Consider the following 27862-nt stretch of genomic DNA (forward strand, 5'->3'; position numbering starts at 1 on the left):
TGGTCAGAAAAATCGTAAGTAAATGATGATTAAAATAGAAAGTGACTACAAATCAGTTAAGTACTGAGAGGGTGTAATGCATGATTCACATAAAGCAGACAAGCACTGCAGGTAACTAAGGCAGGAGAGTAGAGGAAAATTTGATGGAGATATCAGATAAGTTTCTTATGTGGTGGGTGCCTAAAATGGATTGCCAGGGATGGTGGTGGAAGCTGGTACAATGAGGACATCTAAGAGACTCTTAGGCACATGGACGTAAGAAAAATAAATGGTTTGGGAAGGGTGAGGTTGATGGAGTAGATTTGTATTGGTTGGCACAACCTAGTGATCTGAAGGGCCTGTGCTGTAATGTTCAAATTGAATGGGCAGGCTTCTTTGTGGAGCATTGTGACCTCGTAATTTTTTCTTTTTGTCTCCATTATCTATGAAATTTTTAAGATTGGCCCAAGAAACTGGAGGGAGAAAGGAGTCAAATTAGGTTCAGAAAGAAATGTTTATAAAGTAAAAACTAATAAAAATATTAATATGAAAATATAGAAACAAAACTCAGTTTCTTGCAGGGGTGGCAGTCCATAGTTTCAATCACTTTCTGAAACAAAGTTTAAATTTCATACCAAGTCATAAATCACATCATTGACAGGATCCTGACAATCTGATATACCATGTTTAAATGGAAGTGGTATGATTTATTTGTTTAGGGGAAAAAAAATCAATTTCTTCAGTTTTAGGGGCATGGAATACCAGAACCCATTTTGAGATCTGTTCTTTTCACCATACCAACTTGTAATTCACCTCTTTTGGATGCCAATTTATTGATTGTAGCTCCACCTTCAACAGCATAGTCCCAAACAAATTGGTTTCCAAACTCCTGTGTGCCAAGGTCTTGGCACCCCAGTTGCGCTCTTTTTCCCTCTGTTGGGTAGAAATGACAAGTTTAAAAAAAAAAACCTCTAGATTCAAGGACCGTTTATCAGACTCTTGACCAAGCCTCTTATTAGTAATTGTTGCTAAGGATATTTCATGGCCCCCTTTGACCTTCATAATGCAGGGCTCTGTCTGATTGTCTCTTCCTGAAGTTTGTATGCTTACTTTTTTATTTTGACCAGTTCATCTCTCTCATCATCCAATATTCTCTTACCATGCCAGCCTTGTTCTTCCTTCGCACTAGAATATGCTGGTCCTGGACTCTTAATTATCCTTTATTTTTAAAAAAAGTGTCTTCCACATATAAGTTGTAAGCAGCATTCTCCAGACTACACATTTATGGGAATGAATAATGGATGTGTTTGAGAATATCACATTGCCATTTTTATGTCAATCTTGCATAAATGTTCGACCCTTGTGATGAGTTAGCTTATCATGGGTAAAATTAGACATTTAAAAAGTTGAATGTTTGCAAGTTTAATGATGAATATTCCATTTTATGATTAGTCTTTTAAGTCTGAATGGAGGCCAGTTACTTTTAATAATTAATGATTGAATCAAACAGAGCAGAAATTCAAAATGTAACTAACGTAGCTCAATCTAGCTCCCAAATTGTAGAACTTTTTACATTGTTCAAGTTCACATATATCAAGGTACAGTGAAAAATTTGTGCTATCCAGCAAGTCAACTCGTACATAAATTCAGCAAACAAAACAGTACAAAGAGATGGTAGATTGGATCAAAGGCAATGTAAGGTTTATTCAGGAATCTGATAGCAATTTTGAATAAAATATTAAAAAAGAATCTGATAGCAGTAGAAAAGAAACTGTCCTTGGATCTGGTGGTGTCTGATTTTACACAAGTGATGCTATTTCCAAATATGTAGAGTTGGAGTGGTATTTGGTCACAGTCATGGATGAACAGGGAATGTAAGGCAATTGAGTGTTCAGCTTTCTGTGCACCACTGTTGAGGGTCATTGTCAGATTTTTGTCAAGTTCAAATACAACCTGATAAATGTTTTCTGGTCCTCTGCAAAGGCGTGCAAACAACCAGATATAACACACATAGACAAATGATACATATGCAGTATGTATATAATATATAAAAATAAATAAATATTGTTTAATAAATGGTAGAGTCTCAGAGGGTTAGTAAGAGCAGCAGTTTATTCAGTCGCTCAACAGACTGAAGAAGCTGTTTCTCAGATCCTCAACGATTTTTGGGCTGCAGGAGGGGAAGTTTAGAATCCAGTTGCAGAGTGAAGGTGCTGAAACCAAGCTCCTAGTTGATTTGGTATGAGCTTAGTTTAGCATTGCTTCATGGTGTATCTAGTCCTTTTCACACTGGCACCTTGTCCTAGTTATTGGTGGCCAATCTACTGGTTAAGGGTCCAGAGTGAAAGTTCTTTAATTGGCATGTAAGTGTCATCACACGCTCTTTTTAATCTTTTGTTTCCTTCATGTTCCTGCACTCATGCAAAAATGTAATCAACATGTCACTACTCTATCCCAGGATACCCTATATCCCTTTCACATTGGGTTAATCGGCACGCAGGTGTCATCAGATGCCAGGGATGATACTTCCTACCAATGTATGCTGATTTAAAAAAAACTTTCACATTCTACCCTTGGTAGATTGGCTGTCAATTGCTGGGACAAGGTGCCAGTGTGAAAGGGGCTTTAGATTTCAGTGATGTGTGAACCAGTTTGGCCATGATTTTTTAAACTTAGAACAGAGGGAGGAAACTGGAATATCTGGAGGAAACTCTGACAGGCATGGGGAGAAAGTACAAACTCCTTGCAGACAACGCTGAATTCAAAATTTGGTCGCTGGCACTGTAACAGCGTTGTGCTAACCTTGACACCATTCCCTGTGCAATTCTGCATAGCATTATGACCCATTTGACATTTATTGTTCAACTTCATCTAATGTTATTAATTTGTAGTCCAGTGGTTTGATCCAAAGTATAAAGCAAATATCATTTTAGCTTTATTATTTGCAGTAAACAGGAGACAGTTTTTACTAGTTTTGAGTTTTATAAAGTGGAATATTATCAGGGTTATTGTTCTGAATAAAGTAGCTTCATATCAGCAGTTTGTAAATTGTGTAGTATTGTTTTCATTCATAATTGTTGGAAAAAAAATCATTAAATATATTCAGATCAACTGCTTTACGATTGGTCATTGTTCCTATAATAAAATATTTATTACTTACAATCACAAAAGTGAAAACAATACTGGAGAAATTTTTATGTGCAAGACCATTTGTGTGGTTGATTCTACCTGTGTTAGTAATAGTTAATTTCAATATCTAACTTGAGAAATCTTGTGGAATTAATAGGAATTGGAATAATTAGTCTATCAAATAGATTTAAGCATTTTTGCTTTTCATTTAAACATGTCATGTTTGAAACTAGTAATTGCAGTAAGGTTTCACATTGTATAGGGTATCAGGTCTATGAATGTTTTTGGATTTTGGGAAGTACAGTAGTGATTCAAGTATTTTGCCAATTACAGTAACTTCTAGTTTTGAACCGACATATTTTTGTTCTATTTAGACATGTTTTTAAAAAAAAAAAAAAAAAAAATTCTTCCTCTCTGTACACGTGAGTGTGTGAGATGGGGAAAGAGGAATTCGAAGACCAAAGGTAAAGAAAGTTCATTGGGGAGAGCTGTAGTGATGTTGTCCATCTTAGTACTTATACATTTTAATTGTCATTTAATTTTTTTCCTTTTTTTGTAATAGATATTGATAAGTAGAAAAGTTTTGTTTTCTCTACAATATTCAAGAGTGACTACTATTGGTACAAGACAGATATTTCTATATGCCTTAAGATTTGCATTGGGGTGTCACAGTTAGTGTAATAATTAGTTAGCAAACCGGGTTAGAATCCGGTGCTCTCTGTAAGGAGTTTGTGCATTCACCCAGTATCTTTGTGGGTTTTCTCCTGGTGCTCAGGTTTCCTCCCACCCCTCAAACATACTAGGGTCGTAGGTTAATTGGGTTATTTAGACAGCATGGGCTCGTGGGTCAAAAGGACTTTTCACTGCTGTATGTCTAAATTTTTTTGAATATTTTAGTTTTGATTTTCCAAAGACTCATGTAAATCTAATAAACAAAATATGACATTCTTTTTGTGTAATATGATTTAGAGTCCTTATTTCCCCCTCCCTCCCTATCCCTTAAATTATACAAATACCAAAATACAAACACCACCGAAATAACATCATGATTCTCCTCGAAGCTAGAGTACCTTGCGTTAAATAACAGGTAGGGACAAAAACATGGAGTCTATGCCACCTTCCCCATTTCATTCTCTTAATCCTTTACCTGCTGGGATGGATTGTTTCTTTTCTTTTATTCGGGGAGATACAGATACAGTTGTTACACTTCAACAAATGTGTCATATATCTTCTGTAAATTGTAGGTGATTTTCTCCAGGGAAATGCAACACTGTATATCCACATTTCATTGTGCTATATTTAGCTGCCAAATACTTCCTGGCTACTGACAAGGCGACTATCACAAACTGAATTTGGTGTTTGGACAGTCTAAAATGTATTTTCCCAATGTCCCCTAGAAGGTATAATTCCAGATCCTGCGGAAAATCTACCTTTGTAATTTTTTTCCCCCATAGTATCCCCCAGGTCTTCCCAGAAAGATCGCCCCTTGTACACAGCCAGGTGGAGTAGACAAAGGTTCCAATCTCCACAATGCACCTAAAGCACATCCCTGAAATTTCTGGCTTTGACTTGTGTAATTTTATCGGTGTGAGGTATAACTGATGGAAGAAATTGTATTGCACCAGGATATGTCCAGCATTAACAATTCCTGTCAGGCTATTCAAACAAATCTTCCCACCATCCTTCATCAGTTGTTATGCCTAACTAAGTCTAACTCCTATCTTTCCCTTGACTGATGTAAGCACAGTTTCAGGCCTTCGCTTTGGATTATGGAATGCATCCTAGAGATAAATTTATACGCAATCCCCTTTCAAATTAGTGTCTCCATGTCACTACAGTCAGACAGAGTCATTGTTGATCTCAGTTTATCCCTTAGGAAAGATCTTAATTGCAGAAAGTAGTAAAATGTTTTCGATAAGTTATATTTAGTCCTCAACTGCTTGAATGACATTCTGCCCTTGATGGTAATAATCCTCTATGCACCTGATCCCCTTCTAGCACCAGGTGTCCAGGATCTTATTGTCTAGAGTCATGGGTATTAAATTTTTCTGGGTCAAGGGTGTTTTAGGAGAGAGCCCTATCTTCAATCCAATACATTGATTTATTCTTTATCATATGTAGCACAAATGTTTTATTATGAGGTTCTGTTTTTTCAAAACTAATTTGGCATCCCATTTGTGCATAAATTCTCCTATTCTTTTTCCTTACCACATGCAACCCAATTCGTGCCCAAGAAGGGAGACCCCCCCCCCCTCCCTCAAACCTTGCTGGGATGCCCAGTAGTATATATTTTTAAAAATCTGTCAGTTTTAAGTCCTCCAATTTATATTCCCATGTCAACTTTTCCATGGAGTCTCTAGACACTTTACCGTTCCACTAAAAGTTTCTGACATATCCATTGAGCATTTTAAAGAAACACTGGGACAATGAAATGGGCAATGTTTGAAAAAGATATTGTAGTCTTAGCATCACCTTCATTTTTACAGTTAACTCTGCCCACCAATGTTATGGCCAAAGTTTTCCATCTAGCCAGGACCTCTGGAGCAAGGGGAGATGATTTGTATGCAAATTAGTGGTCTTTATCCCTAGGTATTTATGCCTTTCTGTGGCCATGTGAGTTGGCTTTCCTGTTGATGAAGTCTATAAATCTCATTTCAATAGAAGCAGGATTTTGCTTTTATCTAGATTAATCTTGTACCTGGAGAATTTCCCGTAATCCTCTAGTATGGTTCTCAGTCTGGCCAATGCCCCCCTACCACCACCGAGGTTCTGTCAAATATACTTACATCGTCACCAAAAAGGTGGATTTTTGTTTTCCACTTTACCCACCTTGCCCCACCTTGAACTAGTTTGTCTGGATTTTGCCAAATGGTTTCCACCAGCAGTTCAATAGCTAGTATGAACAGAGCTGGGCAGACATTGGGGAGCTCTGCCAACTAGATCTATTTATTGTGAACACTGGAGACATCTGCTAGTTTGTGATTATTTTAGCCAGGGATTTATAATACAATGTCCTTACCCAATTGATAAATGTTTGACTCAGTGCAAATTTTTCCAGTGTCTTAAACAAAAAATCCCACTTCAAAGGCATTCTCTGCATCCAAAGATCTAGCCACTCCTAGGTCCTCCCCTAACTCTGCCAGGCGTATTAGCAATCTAGCTACATTATCTGCTCATTTGTTCTTTTAAACAAATCCAGTCTGATCCAGGTTTGTTAATTTCAACAAATGTTTTGCCAGTGTTTTTGCTTATAATTTATATTCTACATTCAATAATGATATAGGACTGTAGGAAGAAAGTTTCAATGGATCCCTGTCTTTTTTGGGTCACCATAATGATTGCTGTTGAAAAAGACTCCAGGAGGGTATGTGTCTCTGCTGTCTGATCCACCAACTTCATAAGAAAGGGCGTTAAAAAGTCTTTGGTTTTCCCCATCAAATTTTATAGAAAATTCATCCTTTCCTGGCAATTTACTCAGCTGTAGAGTGCTCAGAGTATGTTCAACCCTTCTCTAGAGAAGGGGGTGTCTAACTCCTTTTACGAACCCAGAGGACCCCAGCAGCAATGGATATTCATCAAATGGTTAATTAAACAAAAGTTGCTTTTAATTATCTTAAAACATGAAAACAGAATCACACTTGAGCTTATCACTATTGTCTTAACTAACCTAACTTAACCCCCTTCTAATTCTCAGCGGATATCTATGTAATGTGTGTATAAATTCAGAAAAGTTCTTTTGATTTACAGTCCAATCTCACTTCTCATTCCTCCCAAGTTCACTGGTTGCAGGCAATTCTTATTCTGTGCACAGAATTTAACATTCATAAAGTTCACCAGGCTTTGGTGTTTGAAAGGTAAATGGTTACTGCTCAGGAAGGTTCTGTTGGATTTCAGAAATTTGTTGTTCGCTGGATACCAAACTGATTCCTTTTTAATCAGCCACTTCAATGTCTTGCTGAAGAAACTTTCCCCCTCAGGGTTCTCCAGATGATGACCTATTTCTTTCAGGTCACCACAGAGTTTCTTTTTGTTTCTCTTATTCCAAGTGAAACATTAGACAACCAGTCCTCTCCTCTTGCATGAACCACAAGGGCTTTGGCCAGGCTGAACTAAGCACTCATAACCAGTCTTCCAAGTGGGGTTTCCCACAAGCTTGCCAGCTTGTCCTGTTCCAGTCCCAGTTGCTGCTGCTGTCTGTAAAACTGCAGAACTGATCTGCCTCTCTCACATTGAAAGCCTGTTTGCAAAACCACATGACCCTCCTAGAGCAGCAGATTCCACTCCAGACAGTCTGAGGCTCCGATGAGTTCTTTCATCTGTTGATTTTTGTAAACAACAATCTATTAGTGAACTCTCTTGAGCACTTTCCAAAGCTTTCGCAAAGGCTTTGGGGCCGACATGTCTAGCATGAGCAGAGCTCCAGTATTTTAAATAACATCTGTTTTAAAGTGTTTGTATGTGACCTACACTTTAAAAAAAAATCTGCCCCAATTTATCTCCCTAAAGCATATCTATGTCTAATACAAACACAACATAATCTGTCACACTTCTCTTGATCCTCCAGATTCAAATTTGGTAGTTCCAATGAAAGCAAGAAATCCTCTATTTTGGCAGGGTCCACCTTGATTCTGATTTATTTAGTTCTTTATAGAACTTACTAAGTGTATCATTTATTTCTTTTGGCTTGTATGAAATCTTGGCTTCCCTCGTTTGAATCGCATTAATTGTCCTCGACCTCTTCTGCCCTCACCTGCTAGGACAAGACCTAATGGGCTCTTTCCTCCAGTTCATAATACTGTTGCCTCAATCTTAAATTCAGCCTCTCTGTTTTGAATATTTGAGCTTTTCAGTTACTAAATCAACATATTCAGACCCTGATCTTTAATCTTTTTCAAATTGAGTCTCCTGTTCCAAATTATTAATTTCCTTCATATATCCCCTTTTAATGTATGAAATTATCTAAGCCTTCAAAGTGTTCCAAATTTTAAAAAAAATGTGTCAGTTGAGGGCCAGTTCATCTTGCAAAAAATTTCTGAGTTATGACATAGCTACAAAATTCTGGCTTTCCCAACAGCAATTGATTTAGGTGTCGTCTATACACCATAGCCTGCTTATCTGGCATTATGATCGACAAAGTCAGGGAGTGAATGGTCTGACAGCAGCCAAGCCATGAACTCAGTCTCCACTATTCTACTGTCCAATTGGGCTGATGCCAGAAAAAAATCAATTCTAATGAAGGAATAGTGTTGCCTCAAGTAAAAGGAATAATCCCTTTCCGTCAGATTTAGCCTTCTCCAAGTCTTTCATGAAGGCCAGGGTGGACTTAACTGCTTGACCCTCGTCACCTTGGCTGACTTGTCCATGACCGGATCCAGACAAAATTGAAATCCCCTCCCCAATGCTTTCAAGAGTATATCTTGTATAAGTGTTTCATCAATGAAATGTTGGATATATATATTATATACACGTATATATCACTCACACACACACACACACACACACACACACACACACACACACACACACACACACACACACACACACACACACACACACACACTAACCTGTTTGCTGGGTCAATGACCACCTGGAACATTCTTTCTTATTAAGATTGCCAGTCCCCAGCTCTGGAATTGAAGGATGACACTGCCACCTGACCTACTCATCCCTTTTTTTAAATTTGGAATGTTTCTTGTTTGTAAGATGGGTTTCCTGCAGCTTCTTGAGGTGTGTCAAGACTTTTTCTCTTAATCTTTCTAATGCCTATCAGCATTGGATCCAGTGATTACTCCTGTGGCATACTACTGGACACAGTAAAACAAATTAGTAAATCCAATCAGAAAAAGATCCCTGCATTACTACCATCTGCCTCCTTCCACTAAGCTAGTTTTGAAAACCATGTGCCAGCCCTCCTTGGATCCCATGTGATTTCACCTTCCAGACTAACTTGCCATTATGGGATCTTGTCAAAGGCCTTGTATATAAATATAAATAGAGAGAGTATCTACCCATGCATTAATTCATGTTGACTACAACTATTCGGTATTTTATATCCAAATGCTGGTGGATACTGTCCCCAGAATCCCTTGCAGCAATTTATCAAACTCACTGGTCTGTAGTTGCCTGGCTACAATAACAGGGCGAGGTTAATTCGTCTTTCTGCACTTCACACAAGGTCAAAGATGATGTAAATGTCTCTGCAAGGGCCTCTGCAATTTCTTTCCTAATTTCTTACAAGGTATGAGGATCCACTTCATCAGACCCTGTGGATTTGTCCACTTTAATATACCCCAAGTCTGCTAGGGCCTCGCTAGTATTCTAATCTGATTAGCACCTCATCATTTGTTTTCTCTATTTCCTTGGCTTCCACAATCTCCTCTATAGTAAAGACTGATAAGAAAAATTCATTCAGAATCCCACCCACAGATGACTTTGATCGTTAATGGGATTAATTCTCTCTCTGGCCATCCTATGTCCTCTTTTTGCCCTCCTGATTTTCTTCTAAAGCATACTCCTACACTTTCACCCTAACAGGAATATATAGTCCCAGAGCGCTTGATATCCCATATGAAAAACATCCCACATTTTAAAAACATGCCACTTTCCAAACACCCCCTTACAGACATCCTCTCCTAATCAACTTCTGCCCAATTGCTCTGATATTGGCCTTGCCCTATTTAAAGATTTCCATTTGTGGACCAGTTCCATTTTTCTCCATTAACTGGCCCAAACTACTCCCCTCTGAAACTTCAGTTGCAGTGAATTGTGGAACTCCCTGCCACTGGAAGTTTTGGGGGTAGTTCACTGGATATACTGTATTCAAAATGGATTTGGATGTGACCATGCAGTTAGAGATCGAGTGGTATGGTGAGAAAGCAGGAATAGGGTACTGAAATTCAATGATCAGTCATGATCATATTGAATGGAGATGCAGGAATGGCCTACTATGAGATGGTAAGGCTTGCATAATTAATTCTTGGGAATTTTGTCCATCTTGTGGTTTTTGTCTGATTGTGAAACTGAAACGAATGATGAGTTCACAGCAATAAAGTATTCAAATACTTTTCCAGGCTATATGAAACTATTGATCTGAATTCTGGTTCAGTGAAGTAGAGGTGCAAAATGGAAGCATGCCCTATCCTTTGGCTCTGAGTACATATGAGCCACAAAGTATTCCCATTTTATGTTTTCAAGTCATCATTGTAAGATGTTGGAATTGTTTTGTACTCCTGAATTCATGCAATATTCAAAACTAAATTAATCTTTTTAAAAAATTTACTCATGTATCATCTATAAATAGGAAAATATTTGCACTTCATGGGAATAAATTTTATTCTTTTTGTTTCCCTCCCCCACATACAGTTGCATTTTTACATTAAATTACAAAGTGGCATGGGCAAAAACTATCCATAGTATACTTACCGTAAATATTTGAGTATAATGCAAAAAATTTTTCCCCCTTTTCCTCTCAAAAATAGGGGGTCGCATTATACTTGAGAGTAAAATTTAAAAAAAATTCTGCGGGCAAGTGGTAGATGGTAGTGCAACTCGGGTGGCCAGGCGAGCCGGCGAGGGGCAGGGTGGCCGGGCGAGGGCAGTGTGACTCAGGTGGTGGGGGGGGGGGGTTCGTATTATACATGGGGGTAAAAAAAATTCCCCTCAAAAATGGAGGGGGGTGTCCCATTATACATGGAATGCATTATGCACGAATATTTACGGTATGTTGGGTAAAATTTCATTTTGGTAAAACTGATGTAAACCACATGAGGCCCTATCAAATTTAATAGAAACTAATCAGTAATGTCAAAAGGTATTAAGTGAAAAAGATGACAGCAAATCACTAAGTATTTGTGACTTTTGTTGCTAATTTTCTTTTCTGCTAATTGGAGAATCATAATCTGGAAACAAAGTTGCTCACATAATGATGCATAATTTACTGTAGATGCACAAATTCACTTAATACACAAAATACAAGTGCAAGTGTGCTGTATTCCACTCCAACCCTCAGTCTTTCTGGGATATTTCCAAGAGACATTTTGAGTGCTAAACAATATAGATTGTTTTTATTTTAAAATTTAAAATGTAAATATATTTTTTTAAATTACTGTGTATACCATACTATTCAATGTAGTTATTTAAAATAAGTCAGTTTTTTGTGGAAGTTTTTGAAGAGATTTGGCATTCCATCAATGTTTGTTTCTGACTGCTGGTATGCATAAAATAAGCTGAATTTAGATGTCAATTTCCAAGATTTTAGTGCTTTAGTATCGTGCAGTTGCTACATGATATTCTATTACAAATTCACTGAGCATTATACTTTTGAAGGCTTGGCATTAAAAATTTGCTCCTGTTACAGTAAAGCACAGAAAAGCATTTGGATAGTAGTGGAAATTTGGAAGCGAGTTCATCCTATTTATTGCTTGTTCACTAAAATTCGGGCATCAATTTTGAATGGAGTGGGAAATAGAAACAGTTATTAATATAGAATTCATTGGAAATGCTCAACATTCAAATTCAGAGTAAATCTTTTGATTGGGAATGTCCTGAATGTTTACATTTAACTTGTTGGCAAGTTAAAACCCACAAATGTTTTGGCAGTTGATTAAGCCACTCTCCCATGCTGAGCCAGCTGTTCAAACTGTCAAATGGCTTGAATGTTTGTGAATCTGACATTTGGAATCATTAAAAAAAATGAAGTTAAACATTTTATTGATATTTCTTGATTTAAAAAAAATTAAAATCTATATATACTATACCAGAAAGCACATAATTAAATAGATTGAAATTGGCTCGATGAAAACAGAATAATTATAAATGAACAGAAACTTGTCTTTCTCTTTTGAAGTGGTATTACTGATTGAACTGAAATAACATTCAGTTGGCACATTTTCCAGTTACTCCTGGGAAATTGCAGGAAATTGGCACACTACCACTGGACTCCATAAAGAGTTCAATGGTAAAACACAGTTGAAATGACAGTGTTGAGGGCCTATCAGGATGTTCAGGATCCCCTTGTGTGGAATTGTGACCATCCTGAACTTAAAAGTTGAATAGTAGTTCTTCCCTTTTATATAAAAGGCCCTTGGATTTTTAAATGGATGTGGAGGAAATTGAGTTCAGGAGAAAAAGGTAATGTTGGAGCTCTATAAAACTTTGGTTAAAGTATACTTGGAATATTGTGTTTAGTTCTGGTTGTCTCACTGCAGGAAGGATGTAGTAGCTTAGGAGAGGGTGCTGAGGAGATTTACCAGGATGTTGCCTGGATTGGAGAATGAGTCATATAAAGCAAGGTTAACAGCTACCCTTTTCTCTTTGAAGAAGGATGAAGGGTGACTTGATAAAGGTTTACAAGATTGAGAGGCATACATAGAGTTGACAGCCAGTGTGACAGCAGCAAACACCAGAAGACATCTGTACAAAGTGAATGGAGGAAAGTTTATGGAAGACATCAGGGAGTATTTGTCTGTATTTGATGGCATATAAGGCCCCCCTTTTCAGTGGGGAATATTATGGTTAAGCATTTAATGTTATTGAAATATGTAGCTGCAGTATAGCAGAAAAAAACTTGGTCAAAACATGCAACAGGACAGCAGGAAAAATCTTTTTAATAATAATACTGCTGTATTTTGCAAGAGAAAATAAAAGCAGATTTGCTTTAACAGAAAACATCTTGAAAGAAAACAAGTTACCAGTATGGTTATCATAAACAAAAACACAATAAGAAGTTACTGTGAAAAACACAAATATCAGTGTTTTGTTAATCATCTTCAAAGCCAGAAAATTTGTCTGCATCATTTTCAAAGACCAAAAACTTTTCATCACTAATGCTGTCTTTAAATAATGGATTGTCTTCAGTACCATCAAGGAAGGGCATTACTAAATCCACACTTCTTAAAAGGCTTCTCAATAATTTCAGTTCTTACATTTCCCAAGATATCTTCATCCATTCCCATTTGTGGAATGGTGGGATGTTTCACTCTTCCTGTTGATGTGAAGTCACTATCTGAATCTCCCATCTGTTTGTTCCAGTGTTTTTGCATGCTATGTTTAAATGGTTTGTTTATGCACACATCTAAAGGCTGCAATTGGCTCATCGGACCACCAGGAATGACCACCAGGAATGTTCTCCCACCTTTTTAAACATCATTTCTGTGTGCCCTGAACTGATCCCAGACCAGCAATGAAGGTTTTCTTAAGAGTTCACCTGGACGATTTCCCCATATTTTCTGTAACCATAAGTTGATTCCAGCTTCGTCCACTCAGCCTTTTGGATGAACATGAACAAAGTTTTCTTTAGGCTGTTTTTCTTTTAAATATTAAAAAGGTGGCAATTTTGTGGCATCAGCACAACAGGCCAGAACTACTGAATGGTGTCATTTCATGACCAGCGGTTTTTACTACGACTGTTTTAGCCCCTTTGACACTCAGTCTTGTTGGAGGGAACATCAAATGTTACTGGAACTTCATCCATGTTCCCTATTTGGCTCAGTTCAAAACTAGTTTCTTTTTGTGCATTTATTAGAAATTGGTGAAATTCTAATATTCTGTCTTAATCTGCTGGCATTTTCTGCGCAATGGATGTTTTTGCATACATTGATAAACCCTGCCTTTTCATGAACCTGTTCCTGCAAAGCCTTGATTCCCTTGTTCTTTTCCTAATCTGGCATTAATGATCATTTTGGTAGAAACACATTTCCCTGAATTCCTCTCATCACCCATTTTTTTTTAAACTCCCAAGTTCTGGCCAATGTGGGACTGGACTACAAAGGTTATGTTTACCTTTTTTAGTAGTCTGTAGCTGTTGTTCTTGCTTTCTCCATTCTCTTATCATTTTTACTGTAGTGGTGCCCCAAAAAACACTTACTGCTGCTCTATTAACATGCTCCTTAGCATAGTTCACCACTTTTAGTTTATCCAATAATATAGCTTAAGCTTTTTCCTTCAGTTGTCATCTTGGGGTAAAATCTTCCACGGCTATCACCATGTTGAACAAATGCCCTTATTGTGATAAACACCAAACTGCTAGTGAGCATGACTAGGAGTTTTCTGTGCGCAATGATAGACGGCGGTGATGCTAGTGAGACCACACAGCGATGTCAGCGCCATCAACTTCTCATAATGGTCATTATACGGGTCCCAGTCTGTATCTGATAAGGCGGCTTCAGTGTCAACGTCCCACAAAAAAACTTCCATGGGATCACTTGCACAAGACTGCACTTTTTAAACAATTATATTAGTCACATGTCACATCAAGTAATGCAGCACGCATTGCCCCACCTTTTGTAAACAATTTTTCTGCACTTGTCATCCTTGTATTCCATTCCTCACACACATGGTCTTTGAATGGCTTGTTCAAGCAAACATCGAGGTTGCATTAGGTGTCAAACCATTCAAGATAACTGCCATGTAAGTATTATTTAGTGCTAATTTACTTGGTTTTCTCTGTTAAGTGGCTATGAAACATCCCAGACCAGCAAACTTTGTTCTTTGCGTAAACTGCCTGTTCCACACATTGTCTATCCATAGTTTTACACTATTTTCATCCATCCAAACTTTTTGATGAAAATGTACAAAAATACCTGCTGGGAATTTTATTTTAGGTTTTATTTTTGCACTTGAAGATTACCATGGGTCTTCATCCTGTTGGCCATGCACAATAACACCACCATGTTCCTTTCATGGCCTGTACTTCTGGTTTGCAGTTTTCACACTGTTGTATTGCCTATCATGTCAAAATTCATGGGGGGGGTTTCGTCCATGTTTCCAATTTTTGCCAATGCAAACTGTGGTTTATGCCGGTTACATAATAAACTGGTGAAAACATAACTTTATGATCAAGATCTTTTGGTAGTTTCTGAGCAATTTTTGTTTGTTGTAATACCAGATTTTTCCTGTTCATGAAATAGTTGCACCAGACTACTGTAGCTTCAAGATCTTTACTGAGTTCAGGTGCGACTTTGCCCACTTATTTTTGTGTTACTATGCAGCAAATTTGCCTCTGTTCACATACCCATGCTGCAATGTGATTTTCCAACTCTGGCCAACAAGTGATTCCTCTTCTCATTAAACATTGCCTTTTTGGTATTTTTCTTGGAGTCTCTCTTTCTCTAATCTCTTACCAGCTTCTCATATCAAATTTTCTTGCAGCAGTTTTCTTGGCCACTTCTATTACTTTTAACTTGACTCACTTCATACTTTCATCGTTTTGCTGGAGCCTCCATGATGACAACTACCTTCAGCCAATGCCCAACATCCCAAGCATCGTGATTTTTTTTGGGGTGGGGGGTCAACCTGTACACCAGACAAAGCCCAACAGTGACTTTTAGATGTCAATATACACCCAATGTATGATTAAAACCATTAAAATGAGGCTGAAAAAGGGCAGTCGACCTATTTGCCAGTTGATGTATATGCTAATTGATCTGTTGGAAGTGGTGTAGATGACTATTTTTTTGTGGATCCAAAATGGTGCTTGAATTTGGTGACTTTGTGCAAGCTGCCTGTATGGTATGCAAAAATAAGGTTTTCTCTGTACACTTGACAATAAACAATTCAATTTAAGCAGTGGAAAGCAGTTGTGATGAACAGATTATCTCTCTGCACAATTGGGTTTCCCCAATAGTACCTACTTCAATTGGTCTCCAAGAAAAGCAAGCACTGCTCCCTGGAGGGTAGGATAAAAATTGGGATAGCCAAACCATTCGGCGGGATCCAGAAATTAAGGGGTTTAAGATGGGTCAGGTGGAACACAAAATCAACCTATTTGCTGTTGATGAGTTAGTGTATTTGACAGAACCTGGGCCAGGTTCATTGGCCAGACTGAGGACCATACTGCAGGATTACTGGAAGGTCTTCTGGTTAATCTGGATAAAAGTGAAATCATGTCTTTGTTGAAAGTAGATTATACACCCCATCAATGGGAAAGCCAATTCATGTGGCTGCAGGAAGGTATTAAATACCTAGGATTAAGAATGGCTAAAGACCTACATGAGATAGACAGATAGATATAAATTATCTCCTCTTGCTCTGGATGATTGAGGAGGACTTGGCTAGATGGAAAACTCTGCCCATAACGTTGGTGGGCGGAGTTAACTGAAAAAATGAAGGTGATGCCAAGACAACAATCTTTTTCAAACATCACCATTTTGTTGCTCCAGTGCTTCTTTGAAATAATCAATGGATGAGTCAAACTTTTTGTGAAATGGTGAAGTGTCTAGAGTCTCCATGGAAAAGTTGACAAGGGAATATAAATTGGGGGACTTAAAACTACCCGATTTTAAAAAAGATTTACTCTGTGTCCAAGGCGAGGTTTGTTGCCTTTTTTTTCTTTGGCACAAAGAAGTGGGGGAAAAGAAAGCAGGAGAATTTGTATATAAATGGGATGTCAAATTAGTTAAAAAAAAAAAAATAGTTAAGCCCATAATGAAACATGCCAGATTGGCAAAGAGTAAATCAATGAATTGGATTAAAGGTGGGGCTCTCTCCTAAAACTCCCTTGACCCAGAACAATTTAATACCCATGACTCTAGGTAATAAAATCCTGGACACCGGTGCCAGAAGGGGATCAGGTGCATTGAGGATTGTTGCTATCAAGGGCAGCTCATGTCACTTGAGCAGTTGAGGACTAAAAATGATTTGTCGAATAGAACATTTTTCTTTTTTCAGCTTTCTGCAATTAAGATCTTTCCTAAGGGACAAACTGGGACCAACAAATACTCTGACTGACTGTAGTGACATGGGGATTCAAAAGGGGATTGTGTTTAAATTTATCTCTAGGATATATTCCATAATCCAAAGTGAAGGCCCAAAACAGGGCTTACATTGGTCAAGGGAAAGATGGGAGTCAGACTTTGGCATAACAGTTGATGAGCGATGGTGGTAAGACATGTGTTTGAATAGCCAGATAGGAATTGTTAATGCCAGACAAATGCTGGTGCAATATAATTTCTTGCATCAGTTATACAAATCAAATTGCACAAGTCAAAGCCAGAAGTTTCAGAAATGTGCTTTAAGTGCAGTGTAGAGGTTGGAACCTTTGTCCACTTTACCTGGCTGTGTACAAGGGTGAGATCCTTCTGGGAAGATAAAGGTGGATTTTCCACAGGATCTGGAGTTGTACCTTCTCAGGGGCATTGGTGTTTGGACATTATTCTAAACTGTATTTTCCCAAATTCAGTTTGAAGGTCACCTTGTCAGTAGCCAGGAAGTATATAACGGTTATGTGGAAGTCCGACTCCTAGCTAAATATCGCATGATAGAATATGGAAATACAGTTGCATTCCCCTGAAGAAAATCTACAATTTACAGAAGAGATATGACACATTCGTCGAAGTGTGGCAACTGTATCTGAGGCACATAAGTACATAGATTATAATTCACACCCCCTCCCTCCCCAAATAAAAGAACTGTCTGTTCCAGCAGGTAAAGGATTAAGAATATGAAATTGGTGAATATGTTTTGGTAAGAACTAAATCAGTTATTAAATAAAATTACAAAAAATATCATACTAAAAAATCTAGAGATCTTTCAAGTAACATAAAAAGTAAAGAATTAGGCCTCAAATTGGATAAAGTGCAAAAAAAAATTAATTATGACAGCCTTAGCAGTAGTTTGAACAAGTCGCATTGTTTGAACAAATTTGGGAACCATTCATGGAACATAACAGAGAGAGCTTGCTTCGGACCTCCATCACCTAAAATGAAAATGATATGAAGACAAAACTAAGATTCACTGTGTAACAAATAGATGACGTATTTTTCTTGTTTATTTTCCTTTGTGTGAAGATATTGTTTTATGGTTTTACTGTATTGTATATGTTGAATATTTATGGGTTTTGGAGGGGGATGGGAATAGGGGAGGGAGGGAAAGGGGAAAAAAAGGGAGAAAATGCCACTGTGTAAAATTTAATGAGAAACGTTTGTTCATATTTTGGTTGATATGGTTCAGTGTGAAAAATAAAAAAAATATATAAAAAAAAATATGAAATTGGGAATGCGGTGCAGACAGCATGTTTTTGCCCTACCTGTTTTTATTTAAAACCCAAGGTCCTCTAGGTATTTAGGTGGTATTTTTATATTTTGGTATTTGTATAATTTAAGGGATAGGGAGGGAAGGGTGTAAGGAGGGGTAAATAAGGACTCTAAATCATTACGTGGAAAGAATATGTAACATTTTGTTTATTAGATATGCATGAGTCTTTAGAAAATCAAAAATAAATTTTAAAAAATGGAATAGCTTATGTGATGGGGATTTGGTTGTAAAAGACAGATGCTACTCTGGCTGCAAATAAGATTCTGGCATGGTATGGCAGCTTCCTGGTGTCAACATCTAGAATGTTTCAAAGGAGCTGAAGGGGAGAGTGAAAGTGAACTAGTGGTTGTGGTGCATGTTGACATTACTGACATGGGCAGCTTAAGGGATGAGAAATTTCATTTGGAAGAAATTTAAAAAGCAGGACCTTTAAAAATAATAAACTCAGGATTACTTGCTGTGTCATTTAATAGTGAGTATGGAAGAAAAGAATGGATCAGATGACTGTGTAGCTGTAAAGGTGGTGCAGGATTTGGATTCCTGATACTTTAGGATTGGTTCTGGGAAAAGTGGGATGTGAGCAAGCAGCATGGAATGTATTTTCACAGGACCGGAACCAGTATCCTTGCTGAGGAGAGGATTTAAACTGGAATGGCAGGGCAATGGGAACATGAGTGGAACAATTGAAAAGGTTAAAACTGAGACAGGAAACTAAAATTCATGTCTGGAGAACAAAGAGATCAGGGGCTACAGCAAATGTGATTAAAGAGGAAAGTTAATGCAATAGTGAGGAACATTTAGTTCTGAGAGACGCTGTTTACATCCGGTACCGCACGGATGGCAGTTTCTTCAATCTGAGGCGCCTGCAAGCTCACACCAAGACACAAGAGAAACTTGTCCGTGAACTACTCTTTGCAGACGATGCCACTTTAGTTGCCCATTCAGAGCCAGCTCTTCAGCGCTTGACGTCCTGTTTTGCGGAAACTGCCAAAATGTTTGGCCTGGAAGTCAGCCTGAAGAAAACTGAGGTCCTCCATCAGCCAGCTCCCCACCATGACTACCAGCCCCCCCACATCTCCATTGGGCACACAAAACTCAAAACGGTCAACCAGTTTACCTATCTCGGCTGCACCATTTCATCAGATGCAAGGATCGACAACGAGATAGACAACAGACTCGCCAAGGCAAATAGTGCCTTTGGAAGACTACACAAAAGAGTCTGAAAAACAACCAACTGAAAAACCTCACAAAGATAAGCGTATACAGAGCCGTTGTCATACCCACACTCCTGTTCTGCTCCGAATCATGGGTCCTCTACTGGCATCACCTACTGCTCCTTGAACACTTCCACCAGTGTTGTCTCCGCTCCATCCTCAACATTCATTGGAGCGCCTTCATCCCTAACGTTGAAGTACTCGAGATGGCAGAGGCCGACAGCATCGAGTCCACGCTGCTGAAGATCCAGCTGTGCTGGGTGGGTCACGTCTCCAGAATGGAAGACCATCGCCTTCCCAAGATCATGCTATATGACGAGCTCTCCACTGGCCACCGTGACAGAGGTGCACCAAAAAAGAGGTACAAGGACTGCCTAAAGAAATCTCTTGGTGCCTGCCACATTGACCACTGCCAGTGGGCTAATATCGCCTCAAACCGTGCATCTTGGCGCCTCACAGTTTGGCGGGCAGCAACCTCCTTTGAAGAAGACCGCAGAGCCCACCTCACTGACAAAAGACAAAGGAGGAAAAACCTAACACCCAACCCCAACCAACCAATTTTCCCCTGCAACCGCTGCAACCGTGTCTGCCTGTCCCGCATCGGACTTGTCAGCCACAAACGAGCCTGCAGCTGACGTGGACATTTACCCCCTCGTCCGCGAAGCCAAGCCAAAGAAAAGAACATGAGATCTGTAGTGGTGGAGCTAAACAAAACCAAGTGAATAAGTATTTTGTGGATGATTTTCTCATTATTTGTTGCAGACCAGAAAACCTTGTTTTGGGATACATTTTATAAAGAGCTGAAGGACTTTGTCTGAAATGTCTGTAACATTAGGATTAGGTATCCTTTGAAACTGAAAGGGGAGTGGAAATTAATGGAGGGCATTCAGTAGAGTATCACAGGACAGCAATGATTATGTTCTGGAAATGTTGAGCAATTAGAGACTATAAATGTACAGAGCTATGTCAAAAAACTGGGGTCAAGTAACAAGCAAAATGAGGAGATGGAATGAAAAGTTGCACTTTCAAATGTATCAACTATTACTTTAATTTATAAAGCATTTTTGTATTTTTTATTTCTAAGCAACTGGGCTTTTATAATGTTAAGTGGTAAAACCCTGCATTTATAATAATTCTGGAAATAAGAATCTTAAATAATCCCTTATTCCTTAGGTGCCAAAATTACCTTCAGGGACACAAGTGAAAATCTTAACATTTGTATATGAAACTGCATTTTTGTTTTTCCGCGAAACAGGAGCTTTATTAAAAGATCATTCATCTTATAGAAATAGCAGTGAGTTGTGTCAGCAGAGTAATACTTTAGCATTCCACAGAAATTTCAGACCTTTATGTTGAATTGTAATTTGTTTTATTAAGAATATTTCTTGAAGTATACATTTCCCTCATTTTAAAATATTCTGCAGTAAGCTGTGAAACATAATTGAGACAAGTGGAAATGAAAATTTCAGTACTCTTGGTGAAGTACTTTCTTGTTTTAATAATAGAGATTTGTCTTGGGTTGTTTTCTATCCTGCATTTGTTTCTTGTTCTGTACGCATCAGGAAATTAAGAATATTTCTGGTTATGTGACTGTAATAAAATTAAGTGCACCACTTTCCTTGGAACTACTTTGTTTACTTCGCTGTTGAGCAATATTTATAAAAGGGATTCCCTTTTTTCCTGAAAGAATGAATCAATCTGGATTTAGTTGGTGGCTTGTATTTTAGTTTTTATTTTGATAACTTTGTAACTCTGACTTGTGCAGTAAAATAAGTGCTTGAAAACTCTTAATTCTTAGAACTATCTGTTGCTTATTTTTAATATCAATTGCGTACAATTTATTTTTTTCTTCAAGGTTTTGTTCTATTTTTATTTAATTTTTGAATCAAACAGTGTCATGAACATTTTGGCACATTTTAATGGGATTCATTCAATTAATATGAAATACAAGAAAAGAAGTGGTTTCTGTTAGAGGACATGTTGCATTGAAAAGTCAGGTCCAGAATCTGAATTTATTGTCTTGATGAAATTTGTTTTTCGGCAGCATTACAGTTAAAATTTAGCTATAAATTGCATTTCAAAATAGTGCAAGAAAATGGGAGAAAGTAAGATAGTGCATTAAAAAAAGGTGTAAGGCAGAGAAAGTGAGGTGGTGGATTAAGAGGAGCAAGGGGAGGTGTCAGGAGGAAGAGTGCTGGGTGGAGGCGGTGTATGAGGAGGGGTGGAGGAAGTTGAGCTGTACAGGGTGGATTGTGAAGGGAGGCGTTGGTTTCCATAAACTGGAACCTGATAGAGAAGATGACACTAGTGATATAAAGAGACCAGGTGGAACAGTTTTTTTGGGTTGAGGGCAGTGTGTGGGGAAGGGGGTAAGTGGTAATATCCAGTGGAGAGATGGGGTGGAGGGGAATGGAACCAAAGTGGTGGGGGGGAGGGTGGGCGGTGAAAATAAAAGAGAAATAGGAAAGAGCAGAAGTGATATGGAAGAAGAAAGAGTGAGAATGCTTGTTACCTGAAGTTAGAGCATTCTACATTAATTCCATTGGGCTGTAGATTAGAAAATAAGTGTTCCACTAGTTTATGTTGGTACTCATTCTGGTTATGGTGGTGAAGACCCAGGACAGACAAATCAGTATGGGAAGGGAAGTTGAAATTGTATGCAACTGAGAACTGAGGGTGGCTATTGAGTTTTGAGAAATGGCTCCTGTCCCACCTCTTTCACCTGTCTTTTTTATTATAGCTTCTCTCATCCCTAGTCTTCCTGAAATGTTTGGTCCAAAACGTTGACTGTGGTTCCCCCCCCACCCCCTCACTGATGTTGTTTGAACAATCAGTTCTTCCAGGAGATTTGTTTACAATTAGCTACAACTCTTGACTGTTGGAAAAGAAGAAAAAATGTGCAGCGAGTTTAGTGCCATCTCTGAATATTTAAGTTTATCTATGATGATTTTCTCAATCATTGAGCGTTTCAGCAGAACTCGTGCCTGGCCTCACTGACTTAATATTGGCACATCTTTATCCTTGATGTTTGTCTTCTCTGCAGTCTCTTCTTGTTTGATTCTTCATTAAGTTCAGACCTTGGTTTCATGCAATATTTATGACCAATGGTAGTTCTCAAAGTGTGAAATCGAAAGCATGGGTCAATATGTGGAACTATGATGTTGTGGCCATTACTGAGACTAGGCTGTCCTGGGGGCAGGAAAGACTGTGGAACATGCTGAGCTTTAAGCATTTCAAATTCCTATCACAACTGCAGAAAAGAGGGGAAGTAGTGAACGGATTGTTTACTGAGTCATTGTGGGAAGTCGGGAGCTGGAACGGGGCAATAACCCTACTGGGTCTATATTATAGACTCAATAGTAACTGATGTCAAGGAGCAGACAGGGAGGAAAATTGTAGAAAGGTGCAAAAATAACAAGGTTGTTTTGATCAGTGATTTTAACTTTCCTAATATTGGTTTGCACCAACATGGAGTGAAGGGTATGGATGGAGTGGAATTTGTTAGGTATTCCAGAAGGTTTCCAAACATAATATGTAGATTGGTCAATTAGAGGGGAGGCACACTTGACCTGGTATTGTGTCAGGTGTCTGATCTCTCAGTTGGTAGACATTTAGGAGAAAGTGATAACAACTCCCCCTCCTTTATTATATTGCTGGAGAAAGACAGGAATAGCAAATTTTGGAATAAAATATTTAATGAAGGGGAAAATGTGATGTTATGGGGAAAGAGCTTAGGAGCATAAATTGGGAGCAGATGTACTTGGGGAAAGATGTGGCAAATATTCTGGGAACATTTGCATGACACTGCACAAGTGTATTCCATTGAGGTAGGTGTAGGGATATAGAACAAGGGAGAAAGAAAGTCTAATTAAGAAAAGCTCATGAAAGGTTCAAGTGGATATGAATTGATAACTAGAGAAATGATTCAGGAAAAAGCTTAAAGGAGTTGAGAGAGCTATACAGGGCCATGAGAAGGCCTTGTTGAGCAGGATATAGGAAAACCCCAAGACACAACATGTACAGTATGTAAAGAGCGAGAGAATGAGTTGAGGATAAAATGAGTGAGGGGATGTGATGGAAGTGTGTTAATGGAGTCAGAGGAGGTAGCGGAGGTTCTTAATTAACACTTTGCTTCAGTATTCACCAGAGAAAACTGCCTTGGCAATTGTGAGGATGACAAAGCTGACTGAAATACTTGAGCATGTTAACATTAAGAGGATATGTTGGAGCTTTTGAAGTTGGATAAGTCGCCAAAACCAGAAGAGGTTTACTCAAGGCTTCTATGGGAAGTAAGGGAGGAGATTGCTGAGCCAATGGTGATGATCTTTGCATCATCACTTTGGGATAGTAGAAGGGCTGGAGTTTTGGAGGGTTGCAAATGTGCCTTTGTTCAAGGGGAGAGATAACCCAGGATATTGTAGACCAGCGAGTCTTACTTCACTGGAGGGCAAGGTGTTGGAGAAGATCCTGAGAGACTGGTCCTGTAAGCATTTGGTGAGGCATAATCCTATTGTAGATATTCAGCATGGCTTCATCAGGGGAAGATTATGTCCCACGAGCCTGATAGAGAATGTAACAAAGCACATTGATGAAGTTAGTGGTAGATGCCGTATATTTGGATTTCAAGAAGACTTTTGATGAGGTTCCTCATGCAAGGCTCATTCAGAAATTAATGAGATAGAGAATCCAAGTAGATCTTGCTATGTGGATACAGAATTGACTTACCCATAGAATGCAGAGGGTGGTTGTAGATCATATTCTGCATGGAGGTCAGTGGTGCTTTGCAGGGCTCTGTTCTGGGACTCCTTTGTGATGAGAAAGTGGGAGGTTGGGTTAGTATGTTTGCAGATGACATGAAGGTTGATCATGAGTACAGTCTGGAGGGTTGCCAGAGGAACATTAATGATCTTGAGTAGTTGATAAGATAAGAAATGAGAACATAAATAGGCTATTCAGCCCATTGAGCATGCCCTGCCATTTAATCACGAGTTGATCCTTTCAGCCCCACTGCCCGGCCTTCTCCCCATTAACTTTGTTTCCCAGGTTAATCAAGAACCTATAAATCTCTACCTTAAATGGTGTATTCTGCCTGGAGAAACCAAAAAATTAAGGTAATGAGTTCCTGAACAAAAGGAGCATTTGTTTTTTGGGGAGCTCCCATCATTTTTCTAATAGTGAAAGTTTATAGTTTTGTTTCTTGCAGTTCAATTTTGCCACAAGATGGCTAATATATTTGTGTATAATAAGATGTATAATATATAAAATTGATCCTTTGGAGAGTTTTCAGTTGAATACTTTATGCTTAGAAAATGACCATTAGAGGAATAAAGTTTTCTGAAATCAACCCAAAACAAACACTTACAAACAAAACAATCAAACATTGCCCAAAATGTGTGATCACTTTTTAAGCAAAAAGTCACATAATGAACACACATTTTGGGTAAGATCCCAAAATTGCAAAGGATCTGGCAGAGAAATGAGTAAACTTGCTCAACCAGTTTCTAGAGTTACTGCTAAGACTGACAGAGGTATGTTAATCTGTTACACCAGGGAAAAAAAGTGTGCTTTTGAGAGTTTCCTGGTGGTGGCCAGAGTTCATTCAAAGTTCGTCTTGGTTTTATTAGTTTAAGATGGTTATTCTGACCTCATCCTTGTCTGATTTAATTATAGTTATGTTAATGGTTTCCCAGATAATGCATGACCATTAAGGCATAACAAATTATATAATAGATCTTAGAAATCTTTCAGCCTGCACAGAGCATACAAGTTTGCAACTATTGTGGTTGCTGATATAGCTCTGGTTTTGTGTAGTGCTTTAACCCATAAATTGTTAGCTGGTCTAATAAAATGACTACCTCTCAATATATCATAGTTTTGTAACTTTTCAGCTAGTGTAATTCAAAGGAAAATGAATACTATTCTCGTGCAGTTTAAGTAGAAATGAAAATTTGTGTATCCTGTTTGCAATTGTTTTCTACAATTATCTTTTTATTGTCCACCCGACACTTTTTTCATTCCTCTGCTTTTATTTCCCTCTACTTCAGTGAGGAGTTGTGTACAGTCTTCCAATCTCAGTAAAAAAAAGATTTAATGGCTAAAAGTAGCTTTAAATTTCAGTTCTTCATCCAAACGAATGCCCATTAACAAAAAATTCTTGATGTGAGCATCATGTTGGCCTGACAGGTTGGTAATGAGGTGACACCTTGGACTGCTATTGTTTGTCACATTTTGATCCATCTAGCCATCTAGGATATTTTTCATCCATATTTTAACAATTTGGATCATCCTTATGGATTGAGGATAACTTGTTTCCGCTCTGGTTTATGGATTTTAAGTTGATTGGTTTGGAAATCATGAAGTTGTCCATAGATGTGGCAAGAAATACCAGTAGTTGACAGGTGCTCCACTTGTGCTCCCGTTGCATAGAATTTAGGTACTGAATGCCACCCTGAATGATCTTTCAACATTTTATTGGAGTCATAGGCCTGGTATTTCCAAGAATTGGTCACATTTTTAAGGAGGCCAAAGCTTGGAATAGAGAACTTATTTTGGAAGTCTGGAGTTGGGCATATGAACAAGGCAACCTATCCAGTGGAACCAACTTGATTTACTTAAGGGCTCAATGCATAGGTGAAAAACAGGTCTTCAGTTCCTCTGATTGTAGTAAAAACATAGAAATGCTGGAAAACTCAGCGGGTCTCATAACATTCATAGGAGGTAGATACATAATCAATGTTTTGGGCTTGAACCCTTGAAGTTGTGACACCTCTCTGTTATTACTCGTACCTTGAAGGCCTCAAGTCCAAAACGTCGGTTATATATATTTATCTTCTATGGATGCTGCAAGATTGCTGACTTCCTCTAGTATTTGTGTTCTCAATGTTGTCTTTAGGACAAAACATAAATGTGGGTATCAGTCTGGTAAATTTTCTGAGACAGCATTGGGAGTAGTTTTCCCATGCTTTGATGCACCTCCTATATGTATCTAGGTCTCAGAAGTACAAGTCGCCGTGAAGAAAACACATCAGCACCTCTACTTTGGAGTTTACAGAGGTGTGGTATGACGTTCAAAACCTTGGTATGCTTCCATAGATGTGAAGTGCAAGGTGTGCTGACCAGCTGCATCACAGCCTGGTTTGGGGGCACCAATACTTCTGAGTGAAAAGCCCTGCAAAAGGTAGTGAATAGAGTCTAGTACATCAAAGGCAAAACTCACCCTATCAAGAAAGTCTACATGGAGCACTGCTGTCAGAAAACAGCAGCTATTATCAAGAATCCATACCACCTGGAACATGGTCTATTGCTGTTGCCATCAAGAAAGAGTCATACTACCAGGTTTAGGAACAGTTACTGCCCTGCCATCATCAAACTCTTTAACAACTCTCAATCAAAAACTCATTTAAGGACTCTTGCTTTAAACATAATTTATTATTGAATATTTATTTTCTGTATTGCAGTCAGTTTGATTATATTTTTTTGTTTACCTTGCTCTCTTTTGTGTATGTATCTTTTTTTGAGTAGTATCAATGAGTAAAAAATTCTACTTGGCCGGCAGAAAAAAGAATCTCTGGGTACATATAAGTATGTACTCTGTCAATAAATCTGAACTTTGAATTTATAGGTGGCCTTGGTTTTGCAGTGTATGAGGCCATTGTCAACATGTTGCCGTGGGAATGGGGCGCAGAATTGAAATGATTGGCCACAATGTAGATGTCAATATAGGGGAGGAAGACCCACACAAGCAAAGTTCCTCAGTTTGTCCTCTTACATTAATGATTACATTAATGCTGCGTCAAGCACCCATGAAAAGCTGGTCAGCTTTATCCATTTTGCTGTTAACTTTCACCCCAACCTCAAATTCACTTGGTCTATCTCTAACTCTCCCCTTTCTCAATTTCTCTGCCTCTTCACCTCTTCACACCCTTTCCTTGAGTAAGGATTCTATTCCTTTCTCCATTCCTCCATCTACATTGCATCTGGTTCCATTCTAGATCATCCGAGATTTCATCCTCCCAAAAAGTGATTACCCCTCTACCACTGTAATTTCGATCCTTACTGGAACTCCTCCATTTCCTGCATATCTATATCTATCCTGCCCTTTCTGACCCTTTTCGCAGCAAGGACAGGATTCCCCTTGTCCTTGCCTACCACCCCATCAGCCTCCACATCCAACATATCCTCTGAAATTTCCGTCACCTATGACATAATCCCACCACCAGATACATTTTCCTGTAGCTTCCTTTTGCAGGGATTGCTTCCTCTTGCCTCTCTTGTCCACTCATCCCTTCCTTCCAGTCACACCCTTGATACCTACCTCTGTGACAGCTTCATCTGGTGCTCCTGCTATGGTGACAGGATGCAGACTGTGTGATCATTTTACTGAGCACCTTCACATTGTTTGTTACAGTGGCAGGGATCTCCCAGTGGTCAACCCCACTCTTGTGCCACCATCTGTTCATGGCCACCTGTAAATTGGAGGAGCACCACCTAATATTCTGTCTGGGCATTCT

The 27862-nt window shown here is 38.6% G+C and overlaps 1 protein-coding gene and 1 long non-coding RNA gene across 4 annotated transcripts in view; one reads left to right on the forward strand and one right to left on the reverse strand.

The window, feature by feature from the left end:
* Window positions 1-27862, forward strand: part of pbx4 (pre-B-cell leukemia transcription factor 4) — a 540918-nt gene that overhangs the window by 10986 nt on the left and 502070 nt on the right. The gene's annotated exons all lie outside the window — the stretch shown is intronic.
* On the reverse strand, window positions 678-27722 carry LOC138756449 (uncharacterized). 2 transcript variants are annotated; one of them, XR_011353074.1, is made up of 3 exons: window positions 27667-27722; window positions 24078-24157; window positions 678-912 (listed from the first exon to the last, which is right to left on the reverse strand). It is a non-coding gene; the product is annotated as an uncharacterized lncRNA (long non-coding RNA). The 2 variants fall into 2 exon arrangements; XR_011353073.1 differs by lacking the exon at window positions 27667-27722 and adding an exon at window positions 26837-26948.

This window comes from Narcine bancroftii, chromosome 3 (assembly GCF_036971445.1).
Source record: "Narcine bancroftii isolate sNarBan1 chromosome 3, sNarBan1.hap1, whole genome shotgun sequence".
Classification (NCBI taxonomy): Eukaryota; Metazoa; Chordata; class Chondrichthyes; order Torpediniformes; family Narcinidae; genus Narcine; species Narcine bancroftii.